The sequence below is a fragment of the Arachis stenosperma genome, chromosome 10 (assembly GCF_014773155.1).
Source record: "Arachis stenosperma cultivar V10309 chromosome 10, arast.V10309.gnm1.PFL2, whole genome shotgun sequence".
NCBI lineage: Eukaryota > Viridiplantae > Streptophyta > Magnoliopsida > Fabales > Fabaceae > Arachis > Arachis stenosperma.
The window spans coordinates 13612725-13627774 of NC_080386.1; the positions used below are offsets into that span (position 1 = coordinate 13612725).

At 35.3% G+C, this 15050-nt stretch overlaps 1 non-coding gene across 1 annotated transcript; it reads right to left on the reverse strand.

Annotated features, from left to right (window-relative positions):
* Positions 1–14744: 14744 nt before the first annotated feature.
* TRNAM-CAU (transfer RNA methionine (anticodon CAU)) lies at positions 14745–14828 on the reverse strand. Its single transcript is given in 2 exon segments — positions 14745–14780; positions 14791–14828. It is a non-coding gene; the product is annotated as a tRNA-Met (tRNA).
* Between the last annotated feature and the right edge of the window lie 222 nt (positions 14829–15050).

The following is a 15050-nucleotide window of genomic DNA, read 5'->3' on the forward strand; positions in this document are numbered from 1 at the left end:
ACCATGCTTTTAAAGAGTACCCAAAACAAACATTCTGGGTCGTTTTAAAAGCGTGGTGATATGTGTACTTTTCGGTACGCTTTTTAAGCGTATTTATAGTTTAAGACCTATGGCCACGCTTTTTAAGCGTGGAAAGAGATGAAAGCTTGCCAACAAAAAAACATGCCGATAGATCCACAAAAGCCTGGCGATAGAGCAACCGGCACGATGGCGGATGTGACCCTTTCAAAAGCGTGGCGATAGCTCAAAAAGCGTGGCAAAAAGTTATCGGAACGCTTTTTTGCACTTTTCGACATGCTTTTAAAGCGTGACAAAAAGCTTATTTTCTTGTAGTGATGGTTTATTACTTGCGTTGGATGCTGGTCTAGCCGACCAATCTTTGAAACCCAATTATGCACCCAAAAATTTATTTGGGTGCTGTTGCCTATGCACCAGATAGAATTCCATTTCACATCGCTCTAAGCTTAGCAAATTCCCTTCCAAAGATTAGAATCATTGCTCCTTTTATTAATCCTTGGGAGAATATCGAACCCACATTTGTATTTTGATCTCAAAAATCTTGACAAAAGCATTTTTTTTCAAAAAGTCCCTATCCAACCTTTACGATGAAAGCATGATTTAAATATTTTGAATATCGAATTTCTAAAATATTTAGGCTTATTAATTTTCTTCTAACCCAAAATATGGATTTTTTTTATTGCCCCGAGTCACTCCAAATAAAGTTTCAGCGTTTACGATCAATCAAGCTACAAGTATATAAAGGTAAACTCGTAGTTTACATAGTGTAACTAAAAATATAACAAAAGATAAATTTCACGAAAGTGATTCTACCAACCAGAAAGAGCGAGAATAAGATGCCTTCGAACTATTCAATCTTCCATTGAGTTTGTTGATGATGTTGTTGTTCTATGTATCTTTAGTTACTTTAGAGTGCATAAGAGAAATTCGAAGATACTTCTCTAGAACCCCGTTCTTAGAATTGGAGAGTTTCACTTATCTCACTCCTCACAACATCCCCTACAATGTTTCAAAATAAAATTTGTCTTTTCATTTCTCTTTTTTTTCTAAGTTGCTGCAAAAAGCATCCAGAACTCTACTAATAACTTCGGCTTGCTCCATGTTGTCTTCAACAAATAGAATCAGATTATCGACAAAGCACTGATGGGAAAGCTTATACCATCTCTACTTAGTCAAATGGGTCTCCAAAAATTATGCTTAACTGTCACACTGATAAGCTAAAATAACTTTTTCTTGCACAGAACAAAGATGTAAGAAGATAAGAAATCTCCTTGTCTAATACCCCATGCTTTCCCATTCTATAAAACTCACATTCTTGCTATGGAAATGCACGTGTAGACCAAATTAATGAGGATTGAGGAAGCCCAATGTCCATCAAAGTATCATTAATAATGTTTCATTTCAATATGTCATATTCTTTTTCAAGATTAATTTTAATAGCCATCTAACCCTTCTTCTCTGTTTTGCTTCTCATAGAATGGATGAATTCTTAAGCTATAATAATATTATTTGAGTTGTTTCTCCCTAGAACAAAGCTGCATTGATTCAGCTTAACCAATTTCTCCATAACCTTCTGCAAACGTCTGGCAAGTATCTTAGTAACAACTTTGTAACACATTACACATGTTTATAGGATGCATTTGCTAATGATTCATGACAGACTCAACTTTTGGGATAAGAGTAATAAGAGTCTTGATACGTGCTTCAAATGTTCGAGATATGAAGAGTTCAAGTATTATTTAGAAGATATTAGTTTACATGTTTAGAATATTTTAATTTAATGTATTTTGATTTTGTTTATTTAATTACTAGATTGGGCCTTATGATTATGGGCTTTAGGGTTTTTCTTTGTTTTAACCTAATAAGAGGTTATAAATACCTCCTTAGCTATTGTAGTCGCAGAATAGAATAATTTAGAGGTTCAAAACCCCTTTTTGGTTTCGTGATGAAACCATGGTGTGGACAATTGAGGTTGAGGAGTCCCTCTCTTGTTACATCGGGGAATTGAGTAGAAGGTTGAGGAGTCCCTTCGATTCAATTTCCAAACTATGGCGTTGGCAAGTTAGGTTGAGGAGTCCCTTTCTTGTTGCGTCAAGAAATTGGGTAGAAAGTAGAGTGATTCTCTTTGTATTCAATTTCAATCTATCATTTTTATTTTTATTTTAATTTCAATGTATCTTTTTATTCAGTTTGAATCCTTATTTTCTTGTTTATCTTTTATTTTCCATATCATTTGGTATCAGAGCTCAGGTATTAGATTAATTCTTATTAATCTATATTTGTTCTTCTTTTATCATAAAAAAAGAGTCCAGTATGTCGCATCTTTCTTTAAGTTTTCGTGTTCTTGTTTTTCGTTTGTGTTTCATTATTGTTTTGTCATCATTGTTGATTTTATTGTTTAAAAAAATAAAAAAAAAGCATACAGTGCAAAAAAAAAAGAAATATATACAAAAAAAGAAAAAAAATTATCTTCCTTGTAATTTTTGTGCTTTTCATATTCTATTTTTTCCACCTACAAGATTCGAGGACGAATCTTTTTTGAAGAGGAGGAGAATGATACGTGCTTCAAATGTTCGAGATATGAAGAGTTCAAGTATTATTTAGAAGATATTAGTTTACATGTTTAGAATATTTTAATTTAATGTATTTTGATTTTGTTTATTTAATTACTAGATTGGGCCTTATGATTATGGGCTTTAGGGTTTTTCTTTGTTTTAACCTAATAAGAGGTTATAAATACCTCCTTAGCTATTGTAGTCGCAGAATAGAATAATTTAGAGGTTCAAAACCCCTTTTTGGTTTCGTGATGAAACCATGGTGTGGACAATTGAGGTTGAGGAGTCCCTCTCTTGTTACATCGGGGAATTGAGTAGAAGGTTGAGGAGTCCCTTCGATTCAATTTCCAAACTATGGCGTTGGCAAGTTAGGTTGAGGAGTCCCTTTCTTGTTGCGTCAAGAAATTGGGTAGAAAGTAGAGTGATTCTCTTTGTATTCAATTTCAATCTATCATTTTTATTTTTATTTTAATTTCAATGTATCTTTTTATTCAGTTTGAATCCTTATTTTCTTGTTTATCTTTTATTTTCCATATCATTTGGTATCAGAGCTCAGGTATTAGATTAATTCTTATTAATCTATATTTGTTCTTCTTTTATCATAAAAAAAGAGTCCAGTATGTCGCATCTTTCTTTAAGTTTTCGTGTTCTTGTTTTTCGTTTGTGTTTCATTATTGTTTTGTCATCATTGTTGATTTTATTGTTTAAAAAAATAAAAAAAAGCATACAGTGCAAAAAAAAAAGAAATATATACAAAAAAAGAAAAAAAAATTATCTTCCTTGTAATTTTTGTGCTTTTCATATTCTATTTTTTCCACCTACAAGATTCGAGGACGAATCTTTTTTGAAGAGGAGGAGAATGATACGTGCTTCAAATGTTCGAGATATGAAGAGTTCAAGTATTATTTAGAAGATATTAGTTTACATGTTTAGAATATTTTAATTTAATGTATTTTGATTTTGTTTATTTAATTACTAGATTGGGCCTTATGATTATGGGCTTTAGGGTTTTTCTTTGTTTTAACCTAATAAGAGGTTATAAATACCTCCTTAGCTATTGTAGTCGCAGAATAGAATAATTTAGAGGTTCAAAACCCCTTTTTGGTTTCGTGATGAAACCATGGTGTGGACAATTGAGGTTGAGGAGTCCCTCTCTTGTTACATCGGGGAATTGAGTAGAAGGTTGAGGAGTCCCTTCGATTCAATTTCCAAACTATGGCGTTGGCAAGTTAGGTTGAGGAGTCCCTTTCTTGTTGCGTCAAGAAATTGGGTAGAAAGTAGAGTGATTCTCTTTGTATTCAATTTCAATCTATCATTTTTATTTTTATTTTAATTTCAATGTATCTTTTTATTCAGTTTGAATCCTTATTTTCTTGTTTATCTTTTATTTTCCATATCAAGTCTTATTTATCTTTTTAATACCTTAAGGATTACCGAAAATACTCTCCACTAATTTGCATAGATTCGACCCAATAGTACCCCGCTTACATTGATAAAAATTTTCTGGATGCCGTGTCGCCCGGGTCTTTTAGACCATCCATATTAAAAACAAGATCTTTGATATACGTATGAGAAATATTACAATTAAATATATTTATCAATACTAAGCAGGGGACAAACTTGATGCAGCATATAAGGAGATTAGGTAAATCATCAAGGAACAACTTAAAGTAAAAGGAAAAAGCCATCACCTCTAAGTTGTTTCTGTCTAAGACCCAATTTCCATTCTCATCTTGACGGCAGTCAATTTGGTACTATGACCCCCAAATTTAATCCACTTGCGCTTGAATTTTTGAAACCAGAGAATTTTTTCTTGAGAGAAAATCTCTTCATATTCCTTTTACAAATCACTTTGAAGTTTTTTTAGAAAATGGTTGCTATTGAGACTTAAGCTAGAGATAATTCCTTGAAGCCTTCTGTGAATTCTATCATTTTTTCTTTGAATATTGTTAAAACATTGAAATTCCAAGAATCCCTCAAAGTTCAAATATTTGCCATCATATTATTGAAATCAGGGTGCATAAGCCAAGCTATCACAAACTTGATAGATCTTCTCCTTCTATTTGAGAGGGGAAGGAGGGAGAAGGAGAGAACTGAAGACAAAGAGATGAGTAATCAACTTCATCATATGTAGGTGTCTAATTCTAGCTTTCAAAAAAGTAATCTACCTATCCAAATTTCTCAAACCCCTTTAAAGCCTCTCAATAAGGCTATCTCTCTTTCAAGTATATGACCAACTAGAAAAATCCAAATTCAAAAGACTACAGTCGAATATCGCAGTTTGATTGGGAGAACCCCTTTTCCTTTCATAACTTGTAAAATAACATTAAAATCACCAGTGAAACGCTAGGGGAGATTCATATTAGCACTTAAGGAATGGAGACAATCACAAAGAGCTTGGTGCTGCATTTTTAAGGTTGTGAGAAATCTTATTTTTATCACGTGACCCTTGAAAATGATCTTTTACCATCTATAAAGTTTCAAAAGATTCCCATTATTATTACTGCATCACTCAAAGATTTTCCAATATCATCGTTTCCATAGCTTCTATTTCTAGATTTCTGGTGCGTGATCTCAAAACGGGAAAATTTGAGTTAGTTGGTTTGAGAAGAATTAAAAAGCTTCTCCACCATTTTTTCAGTTCCTTTCAACTTAAGTTTGAAAACTTTCCAAATGAAATTAGGTCCTAGGTTATTTTTTTTATTCTTTGAGAATTTTTACCAGTCCCAACTCTAATAGTTTATTTTTAGATGGAGATCATATTATTTTTACAGCATGAACTTTAGACTCCTTTGACCCACTATGCATGGCATTGCTTGCCACTTCCTTTTGTGTTGCATTTGTTGGAGGAAAATCCTCCAAATTATTCTAAAAGAGCACATCAAATCTTGAGCCATTACTCATGATCTAGAACCATATTCTCATCCTCTCTATTACTTTGAAAATCATTTCCATTTTAAAATTCTTTATTACGACGGATATACTTCTTTTGTTTTTTTTGTATTGCCTCCGTACCATTATCCGCAACTAAAAAATAAATTAAAAAATAGCCAAAATTCATATTAATAACATTTATATTACTTTTTTAATTCAGTCTCTTTTTAGACATTGCTCTAAGAACTCCGAACTCACTCTTTTGCCAAGAATTTTGACGATAAGAGCTATCTGCTAGGATTTTCACCATTCATCAAATTCTTCCTTCGAAACTGAAATGACAGGACATGGATCCAAAGGCTTCTCTCCTTTAATAGCTCTCTCATCATCTTTATACCAACTGATTCTCTAGATCCAATGTTTTCTCATCCACCTCTTCAATAACTTAGTTATTTTTATTCACTAATATACCCGATGTTGATAACAGAAAATTATTATACATTTTTAGATGTAAAAGGTCTTGCATAATCTTCAACCACAATCTCCATCCCTTTATTATTTAGATTTAAATTAATGTCTTCATGCTGTTTAACCTTCTTAGTGTTTCATTGTGCTATGTTAGCCTCTTGTGGTAAATCACTATGACAGCCTCCTTAAGTAATATTTTTTCAATGTACTAAGATGTCAAATATAAAATATAAAATATAAAATATAAAATAACTCATATGATCATATTTATTAATATATGTATACAATTCAAAAAATAAAAATTTAATTATTCTGTTGATTCTTGTAGTTTCATTAAATTTACAATTAAGTTTTTATATTTTTTTATTTTTTATTGGATCTCTACATTACTTTTAATTTTATAATTAGATTTTTTGTGTGTCAAAAACATTTAAATTAATAGAATATTCCTCTAAAAAAATATGTGGTTAAAGATCTAATTATTTTTTAATTATGTGTACCTTCAATTTGTAAAAAAATATTCTGTTAACTCTAACATTTTTTACACTAACAAGAACCTAATTACAAAACTAAAAGATTTGTTGGAATCCAATCGCCCAATTAAAAAAATGTAGGAACCTAATTATAAATTTAGTGAAACTATACATAATAATTAAACAAAAAATAAACTTAAAAAAAAAATAAATTTCCTAATGGAAATTTTTTTTACATAATCAAAGCCTACCTTTTGAATTAAAGTTGACGATTTTGAAACAATAATATTATTACCTTTTGTTTGGGATGAGTTTGTGAATTTCAAAGATCCTGACTTGAATTGTATCCACCCGACCAGGTCGGGAGAGCAACCTGTGAAAGCACTTCGAAACTTAAGTCAATCATATACATAAAAAGATTGAAGTATTTTTGTTCCATGTCTCTTGAGTCCCCTTTTCCTTATCTTATACCTTTCCTAGGTATCCATTAGGCATTTATTGCCCCGAATATATGCTTTGTCTTAGTAAAATTTGCCGTTTTACCGATTTAATGTTATCTTTTATTATTATGTTATTCATGTTTTTGCATAAGGTTGGTAATGTATGATCTCAATATTCGTTCTTGTTTAGAACAGTGCCCCAACTAGGATTTTTTTACGTACGACCTTGTCAAGTGAATTCGAGTTTTAATAGACCAGGCCCAGTTGAAATTTTTGGAGTTTTATGCGGAGTGAAACCCCATAATGGTCCCTCAGATTGAGCCCGTGCACCAATGTTACCCCTGACTTTCGAAATGCTCTAATTGCACCCTTCAGATTGAGCTCCGTGCGAAATCCTGGTCCCTCCACCCAATTCCGGCGTGACTCAGCAGCCGGAGCGCTGAGCTGGCTGCTTATTGTCCACGTAGGCATCCTTAAACGGCGCCGTTTTGCGTGAATGGCGTTAATGAATCAGCACGACGTCGTTTTACCTTGGAGGGGAATTGAAACGTTGCTTGGGGAGAGGGTTGATCATTCTCCAGTCTTTCTCCTACTTCTCTTCAAACGTTTCCTATCGCTGTCGTCCAGAGAATGGTGTGACATTAGGGCACATTCTGGCTATTGCTTGAGTGAGTTCATTGCCAGGAGAAGGAAGTACGCCACAGGTACGAAGTGGTTGAAGCAGAGGCTATCGTCATCGTCAGCTACAACAAGGTTAGTAATACAGAATGTGTACTTGAAGTTTAAATTTTTTTTTTTGGTTTTCACTGATGGCTGTTCACGTGGTGTCTTGATTGAAGCAGAGTTGATATTCGTTTGGTGTCTTGTTTAGATTTCTGTGTTGTTAGGTTTTTGTGGTTACGTTGTTATGCAGGGGTTTGGTTTGCTCTGTTTTTTTTTTTTTCTTCCTCAAAGAAAGGTTGGATGTGTTTAATTTGTTTGTTAACTTATCTGGCAGATGGATGAAGTACTGGACATTATGTTTCATCATGGAGGAAGTTTTGAGAAGGGCGTGGATGGAGAGATTGGTTACTATCCGGACAACAGAAACTGCCTAGGTGATGTTGAGGTGGATAGGTTGGATGTATTTTACCTGAGAAACTATTATAAGGAGCTAGGTTATGACAGAATGAAGGAAGTCTGGTGGCTTGTACCTGGAAAGAGCATAGGGGAGGGATTGAGGAAGTTAAGTAGTGATGCAGACCTAAGAGAGATGTGTGAGATGGGTTCACAGAATGCCGGCCTTGTTGATATCTACATTGAACATCAGGTTTCGTCACCTGAACTGATAGAAGGGGAGGAGGTTATGGTATACATTGATGATCAAGTAAGGGACCTTGGGACTCAAGCTAAGGAAAATGTTACAGCTGCCCCAGACAATGGTTCTAGGCCAAATCATGAAAAGAATCCTACTGCTAATGTGAGTCGACGTAGAGAGGAAGGGGTAAAAGCATCTGTTAAGGTGCCGTCTGAACAAAAAATTAAGAAGAAGGTCAAGAACACCCCGAAACCAAGTCAAACAAAAGTTCATAGGAGGTATTGCCTCAGGTCTGCCACTGGGATAGGAGGCACAAAGGCTCAGAAAAGAGGGCAGGGTAGCAAGATCCCAGTGATGTTGATGTCATCTGATGAGGAGTCCTCTAAAACTGATGATAGTTCAGAAGATGAGCCCTATAAACCAGTAAGGGAAGACAGCTCATCTGATTCATGTGCTGCGGACCCTGTTCCTTCACCTAAGGTAAAGGGTAAGAAGAAAACAAGTAAGGGGAGTGCTTCACAGGATAAGGGTAAGGGAAAGAATAAGATGAAGGAGAAGATTTGTGTTGATGAAGATGCTTATGTGGAGGGTAATTCTGATGTTGAAGTGGATTTTGGGAATGTTGGAACTGATAAGAATGATGATTATGATGCATACGATCCTGGGACTGATTCTGATGGTGCCAACTCTTGGCATTCATTGGAGATGAAAACCCCACCCAATTCTGAAGACGAACTAGAAGAGGAGACCGAGTCTGATGAGGTGTTTCCTCTTTTTAGAGAGGGGGCTAGGTTCGGGGAGCTTCATTTGGAGGTTGGAATGAAGTTCAAAACAAAGTGGGATTTCAAAGAAGCTGTTAGGGAGTACACCATCCAGGAGGGAAGGCGTATTCGGTTCAATAAAAATGATAGGAATAGGCTTAGGGCAGTTTGCAAGGTGAAGGAATGTGGCTGGGTCATCTTTGCTTCCAAGGACCGAGACGATACTTGCTGGCAAGTGAAGACTTTCAGAGATGATCATAGCTGTGCAAGGGAGGATAAGAACAGAGCAGCCAATCGTAACTGGGTTGCTAGTAAGCTGGTGAAGAAAGTCAGAAAGTATCCCAACTTCAGGCATTGTGATGCAAACACCTTCTTCAAGACCAAGTATGATCTGTCATTGAATAGGAACTCAATCTCTAGGGCACTGTCTGATGCTAGAAACCTTGTATATGGTGATGAAAAGGCTCAGTATGCAATGGTGAGGGACTATGGGGAGACACTGCTGAAGACAAACCCGGGTTCAACTGTCAAAATTTGCACCATCCCACAGCCAAACGGTGATGTGATATTCGAGAAAATGTATGTGTGTTTAAGTGGCTGCAAGAATGGATTTAAGGCAGGATGTCGTCCACTCATTGGACTTGATGGTGCTTTCCTAAAAACTGTCTTTGGAGGGCAGATTCTATCAGCTATTGGGCAGGATGCAAACCACCACATATATGTCATTGCTTGGGCAGTTGTAGAAGTTGAAAACACTGCCAACTGGAAATGGTTCCTGGAACTACTGCACGCAGATTTGGGAGATTACAAGACACATGGTTGGTGTTTCATATCCGATATGCAAAAGGTACACTACTGCTAATCCCTTCTGATTTAGTTTCCAGTTTATTTGCATCACTGTGTTACAATATTCCTGATCTGTTAGAGGCTTGCTGATATCTGAGTAGGACTACTGTAGATGCACGATAGTAAATGTTAGGGACATTTATGGTGCTTTTGTTAGAAAGTCAGGGACATTTATGGTGCTTTTGTTAGAAAGATCTGGAGCTAAGAGGGTTGCTGTGGGATTGTGCACGAGCCACAACATTTGAGGAATTCAAGGAACATAGGGAAAAGTTAAAGAGGCTTAATCCGGAGGCATGGGCATACCTAGAAAAGTGGCCACCACATTCTTGGACAAGATCTCAGTTCAGTCACAAGCCAAAGTTAGACTCAATATGTAACAATGCGTGCGAAGTATTCAACGCAAAGATTAAGGAAGCTAGGAGGAAGCCTATAATCACACTGCTGGAAGAGGTTAGGATGTTCGTAATGAGGACGATGGCCAAAAATAAAGTGAAGTTGGATAATCATGTGGGGATACTTCCCCCAGTGATCAAGAGCAGACTGGAGAAGCTGAGGAAGGAATCTAGGCAATGGCAACCAATCTGGGCTGGAGACACCGGATACGAGAAGTTCGAGGTACATGGACACCCTACACACCATGTAGTGGATCTGGGGAAAAGGCTATGTACTTGTCAGTTTTGGATGCTAACAGGTAATGTCTTTAACTATTACTTAATTATTTAACTACTCTGCCTAGTGAGTCTAATTAACTATGCACCTACTTATTATTGCTGATGATGGTGTTGCAGGAATCCCATGTGTGCACGCATGTGCTGCTATTGCTAGGGTCAACAAGTGGCCAGAGGATTTCTGCCACAAGCTCCTCACAATGGAGTCCTACAAAGCCACTTACTCCCACCACATAAATCCTTTACCTGGCCAACAATTATGGGAAAGATCTGAAGCCAATAGACCATTGGCACCTTTGGTTAAGAGGAAACCTGGACAGCTCCAAACCAAGAGAAGGAAGGATGCGGATGAGGGGGGTCACTCTAGCAAGAAATCCAAGCCAACCACCACTCTGAAGAGACAGCTACGACCATTCACTTGCAAGTATTGCTTGCAGAAAGGTCATACAAAAAGAGGGTGTCAGATGAAGAAGGCGGCTGAGGCTGCAGAGGCTGAGAAGAAGAAAGCTGCGGAGGCTGCTGCTAAAGACCCTAAGGCTACTGCTCAGAATGTCACTGCAACTGCCACTGCGTCAGCTACAACAACTACTTGCAATGCACCTCAAGCTGCAACTGCCTCTGCTACTGCTACAGGCTCTGGAATTGCAACAGCGTCCGCTACTGCTACTGCTACTGCATCTGCTACTGCATCTGCCCCTGCTCCTGCCACTCTTGTGGATGTGGATGTCCAGCAGGCTGAAATTGATTTGTCTCAGCCCTCATACTCTGAACCTGAAAACTCCCAAAAGGTATTTGTTTAATAATGTTTCATGTAATGTGTTTTTATTACTTGTCTTATTTTATAGGCTTTATGTCAAATATTGTCTGCATTGCAGCAGCATGAACAAACCAGGAACACACCTACAAGACCTGGAAAACTGCCACTTAGAAGAAGGTCACCTCCTCCCACTGGCTCTGCATCATTCAATCCAATGGAGGGAGCTAGTGAGGCAACTGCAACAAGGCTTGCCAACTTCCTGAAGTTTGTCCCAACCCCGGGGTTCAAACCGCCAAGAAAGAAGTGATTATGATCCTAGCTTTAGGTTGAGATTATGAAAGATTGTAATATTTTGTGAAACAATTATCTTAGTCTCTTTTGTTTGGTCATGGTGATTTATAGACACCTCTGCAACTTTTAAATACTAATTAAGTTGCTGGAATCTAGCTGAAACAATGCTCAGAATTTTTTGGCTTGTTATTGTCATCAATGCATTATTGCAGAATGTTTATATGAACTACTTTTATTGTGATTCAGTTATGAATTGTGCCTTATGTAAGCTTATCCTAATGTTGCTTATCCATATCAATTATATTTACAAGAACAAAACCAAATAGTCATTCAATATATCAAAAACAATCTAATGTCAATTACATTGTTCATAAACTGGAATACACTGGTTCTGTGTTTCAGCTCTCACCCTAATCAAACCTTCAGCAGTAACATCAACACAAAGACCACTAACACGAATACCCCTAAACCAAGCACTTGGACCATCAGCTTCACATTTCTCACATCTGCTTCCAGTTTGCCCACCTTCCATGCAATGTTCATCTTCATCCCACCATGCTCATCTTCTTCATCAGACTTCAGCGGCACCTCATCCTTTACCGAATCTGCCCAGACAAATAACCCACACCAATTCTTTCCACTAGTCTGCAAACATGCATCAACCTTATCAAACAACTACCTCAAGTAACCAACACTATAAATTTCAGCCAGTAATTGCACTCACGTTATAATTCGGACACCCGAAGAATGGCTTATTAGGATGACTCTCCGTCCCTGACCACCGAAGGACAGGCCTACACCCACAACCACACCACTCTGGAACTGCTGAACGCCGGGCACGCACATTGTTCCCTCTCCAGATTCCAGTCGCAGATGAGCGATTCGACCTACGAGAAGCTTGACTGTCACTCATGGCGGGAGAGGACGAAGAAGAAGGGGGAAGAAGAGGGAGAGTTGGACGACGAACCAATTCACATAGGAAGAGGGAAGAACAACTTAGGGTTTATAATTGGTACCAGGGACTAATTCAGGGAATTTTGACATTCTTTGAAGATCCTCCACATCAGCTAGCCGTTTAAGGATGCCTACGTGGACAATAAGCAGCCAGCTCAGCGCTCCGGCTGCTGAGTCACGCCAGAATTGGGTGGAGGGACCAGGATTTCGCACGGAGCTCAATCTGAAGGGTGCAATTAGAGCATTTCGAAAGTCAGGGGTAACATTGGTGCACGGGCTCAATCTGAGGGACCATTATGGGGTTTCACTCTTTTATGCGCCAAAAAATTTAGGATACTTTTTCAGTTTCTTCGAGCGATTTTAACTTTTTCGATTTTCGAACCGTTAGCTTTAATTCGCATTTCTCTCTCTCTTCATCAATCAATGTCACATTTATTTTTACTAGAAAGAACTTCACTTCTACTTCACCTTCCATTTTTAACTTCTCTCTTTGAGAATCATCTTTCTTTATCGAAGAAAAATTCCATTCTCTTTTCGTTTTTCCAAAGTTCTTGAGCGCTTGAAGCTTCCTTTCTATCTTCTTTTCTTTTTATGGCTACCAATTTTATTTAGGTAAAAAAATTTATCCCTTTTTTATTTCTCTTTTTCTGTTTTGTTGCTTTGGATTTTTTTGAGAATGATTTATGGAATTTTTGTATTTCTTATTACCTCTGTATGTACATAACTTAGTTCATAATTAGGTCTTTTTTGTGCCAAAAATATTAAAATTAAATATTCTTCTAAAAATATGTGATTAAAGATCTAATTAATTTTTTAATTATAGATACCTTCAATTTGCGAATAAATATTCTATTAACTCTAATATTTTTTACACTGACAAATACCTAATTACTAAACTAAAAGCATTATTGAAATCCAATCACCCAATTAATATATATATATATATATATATAAATTTAGTGAAACTATTGAGGCCAACAGAATAATTAAATAAAAAATCAACTAAAAAAAGTGAATTTCCTAATAAAATTTTTCTTACATAATCAATGTCTACCTTTCAAATTAAACTTGACAATTTTAAAATATACAATACTATTGCATTGGTAACCCCACAAAGGAAAGAAAGCAAAAAAAAGACATAAATCTACGAATATAAGATGGAAAAAAAAAAATAATACAAAAATTTTATCCATATCTCAAAATATAATAGAAAAGTAAAATATTATTTTAATCTCTAAAATTTAGGCTAAATTTTAATTTTATTCCTAACATTTTAAATATTTTATTTTTATCTCAAAATATTTTAAACATGTTCAATATAGTCCTATCATTAAATTTGACACTAATAATTAGCAGAATGAGTAAGGTGAACGTTAATAATATTACTAGTTAAGTCATATATATTTTTATGTGTTAGAAAAAATATAACTAAAACCTTCTTATAATACTTCTTTTATTTAATTTCTTTTTTTTTTTTACCAAACTCCAAATCCTAGCAAACAATTATCACTTTTTCAAAATCAAAGAAAATTTTTTTATAATAGTCATCATTGGTGAATCAATTTTACTTACATATTAAAATCAAATGCTATTGAATCTTCAATATGTGAATTGTTTATGTTAAATTTAATAGTAGAACAACATAACATTAAACCTGCTAAAATTCTTTTGGGATTGAAATAAGAGGTTTAAATATTTTTAAGATTGAAATAAAATGTTTAAAACATTAAAGATCAAATTAAAATTCGATCTAAACTTTAGAAACCCTATAATAGAATTAACACAGCCAGCATGTGATGAATGCGTGACAAGCCGAACTTGTTAATTTTCTGTCTCGGATGGATCTGTGGAAACTGGAAAGATCTATAGTCATAACTAGAAATGCTAAAAGAATGAAGATGAAACTACGCATATTGGAATCACTAAAACTTGTTTGATAAAAATCTATAGAAGACAATAATTAATGTTCCTAAAATCCTAAAGTCGTCTAGAAGCTTTGTCACATGTATCTCGCACAGCAACTTGTACATACAAATATGTGTGCTGTTGGATTTCCTTAACTTCGTCTTATTGACTTATTGTATTAGTAACTGATTCCATTTAAGAGCCTAACATTAGAAGACCAGTGATATTTTGAAAAAGACTAAACAATTGATTTGGTCTCTAAATGATTATAATATTGACGATTTTATCATTTAAAAGATACATATATAATCTTTGCAAATATAAATAATGTTTGACAAAATGTCTTAGATACTCTATTTATTATTTTGAAATATTTTATCAAACATCTATGATTGTTGAATTTGGAATGAAAAATGTAGCACAAAAAAGGAAAAAATTGGGGTGAGAGAGACTCGAACTCTCGACCTCAGGATCACTCTAAGCTATGAGACCTACGCGCTAGCCAACTGCGCCACCACCCCAGAATGTTTAAATTTGATAATATTATGATTATTATAACTTGTTAAAGTGTTTAACACAAGAAACTGTCGAAAAACTAAATAATTGAAGTTTTCTATATGTACTTCAATACTTGTAATTCATATATCTTTGGAGAAAAAATCTGAAAATTTATATGAGTGATAATCTTAACCAATATCCTAAAGGAATTTTTTTGGGATAAAAAAGAGAGAAGGAAAAGTCAT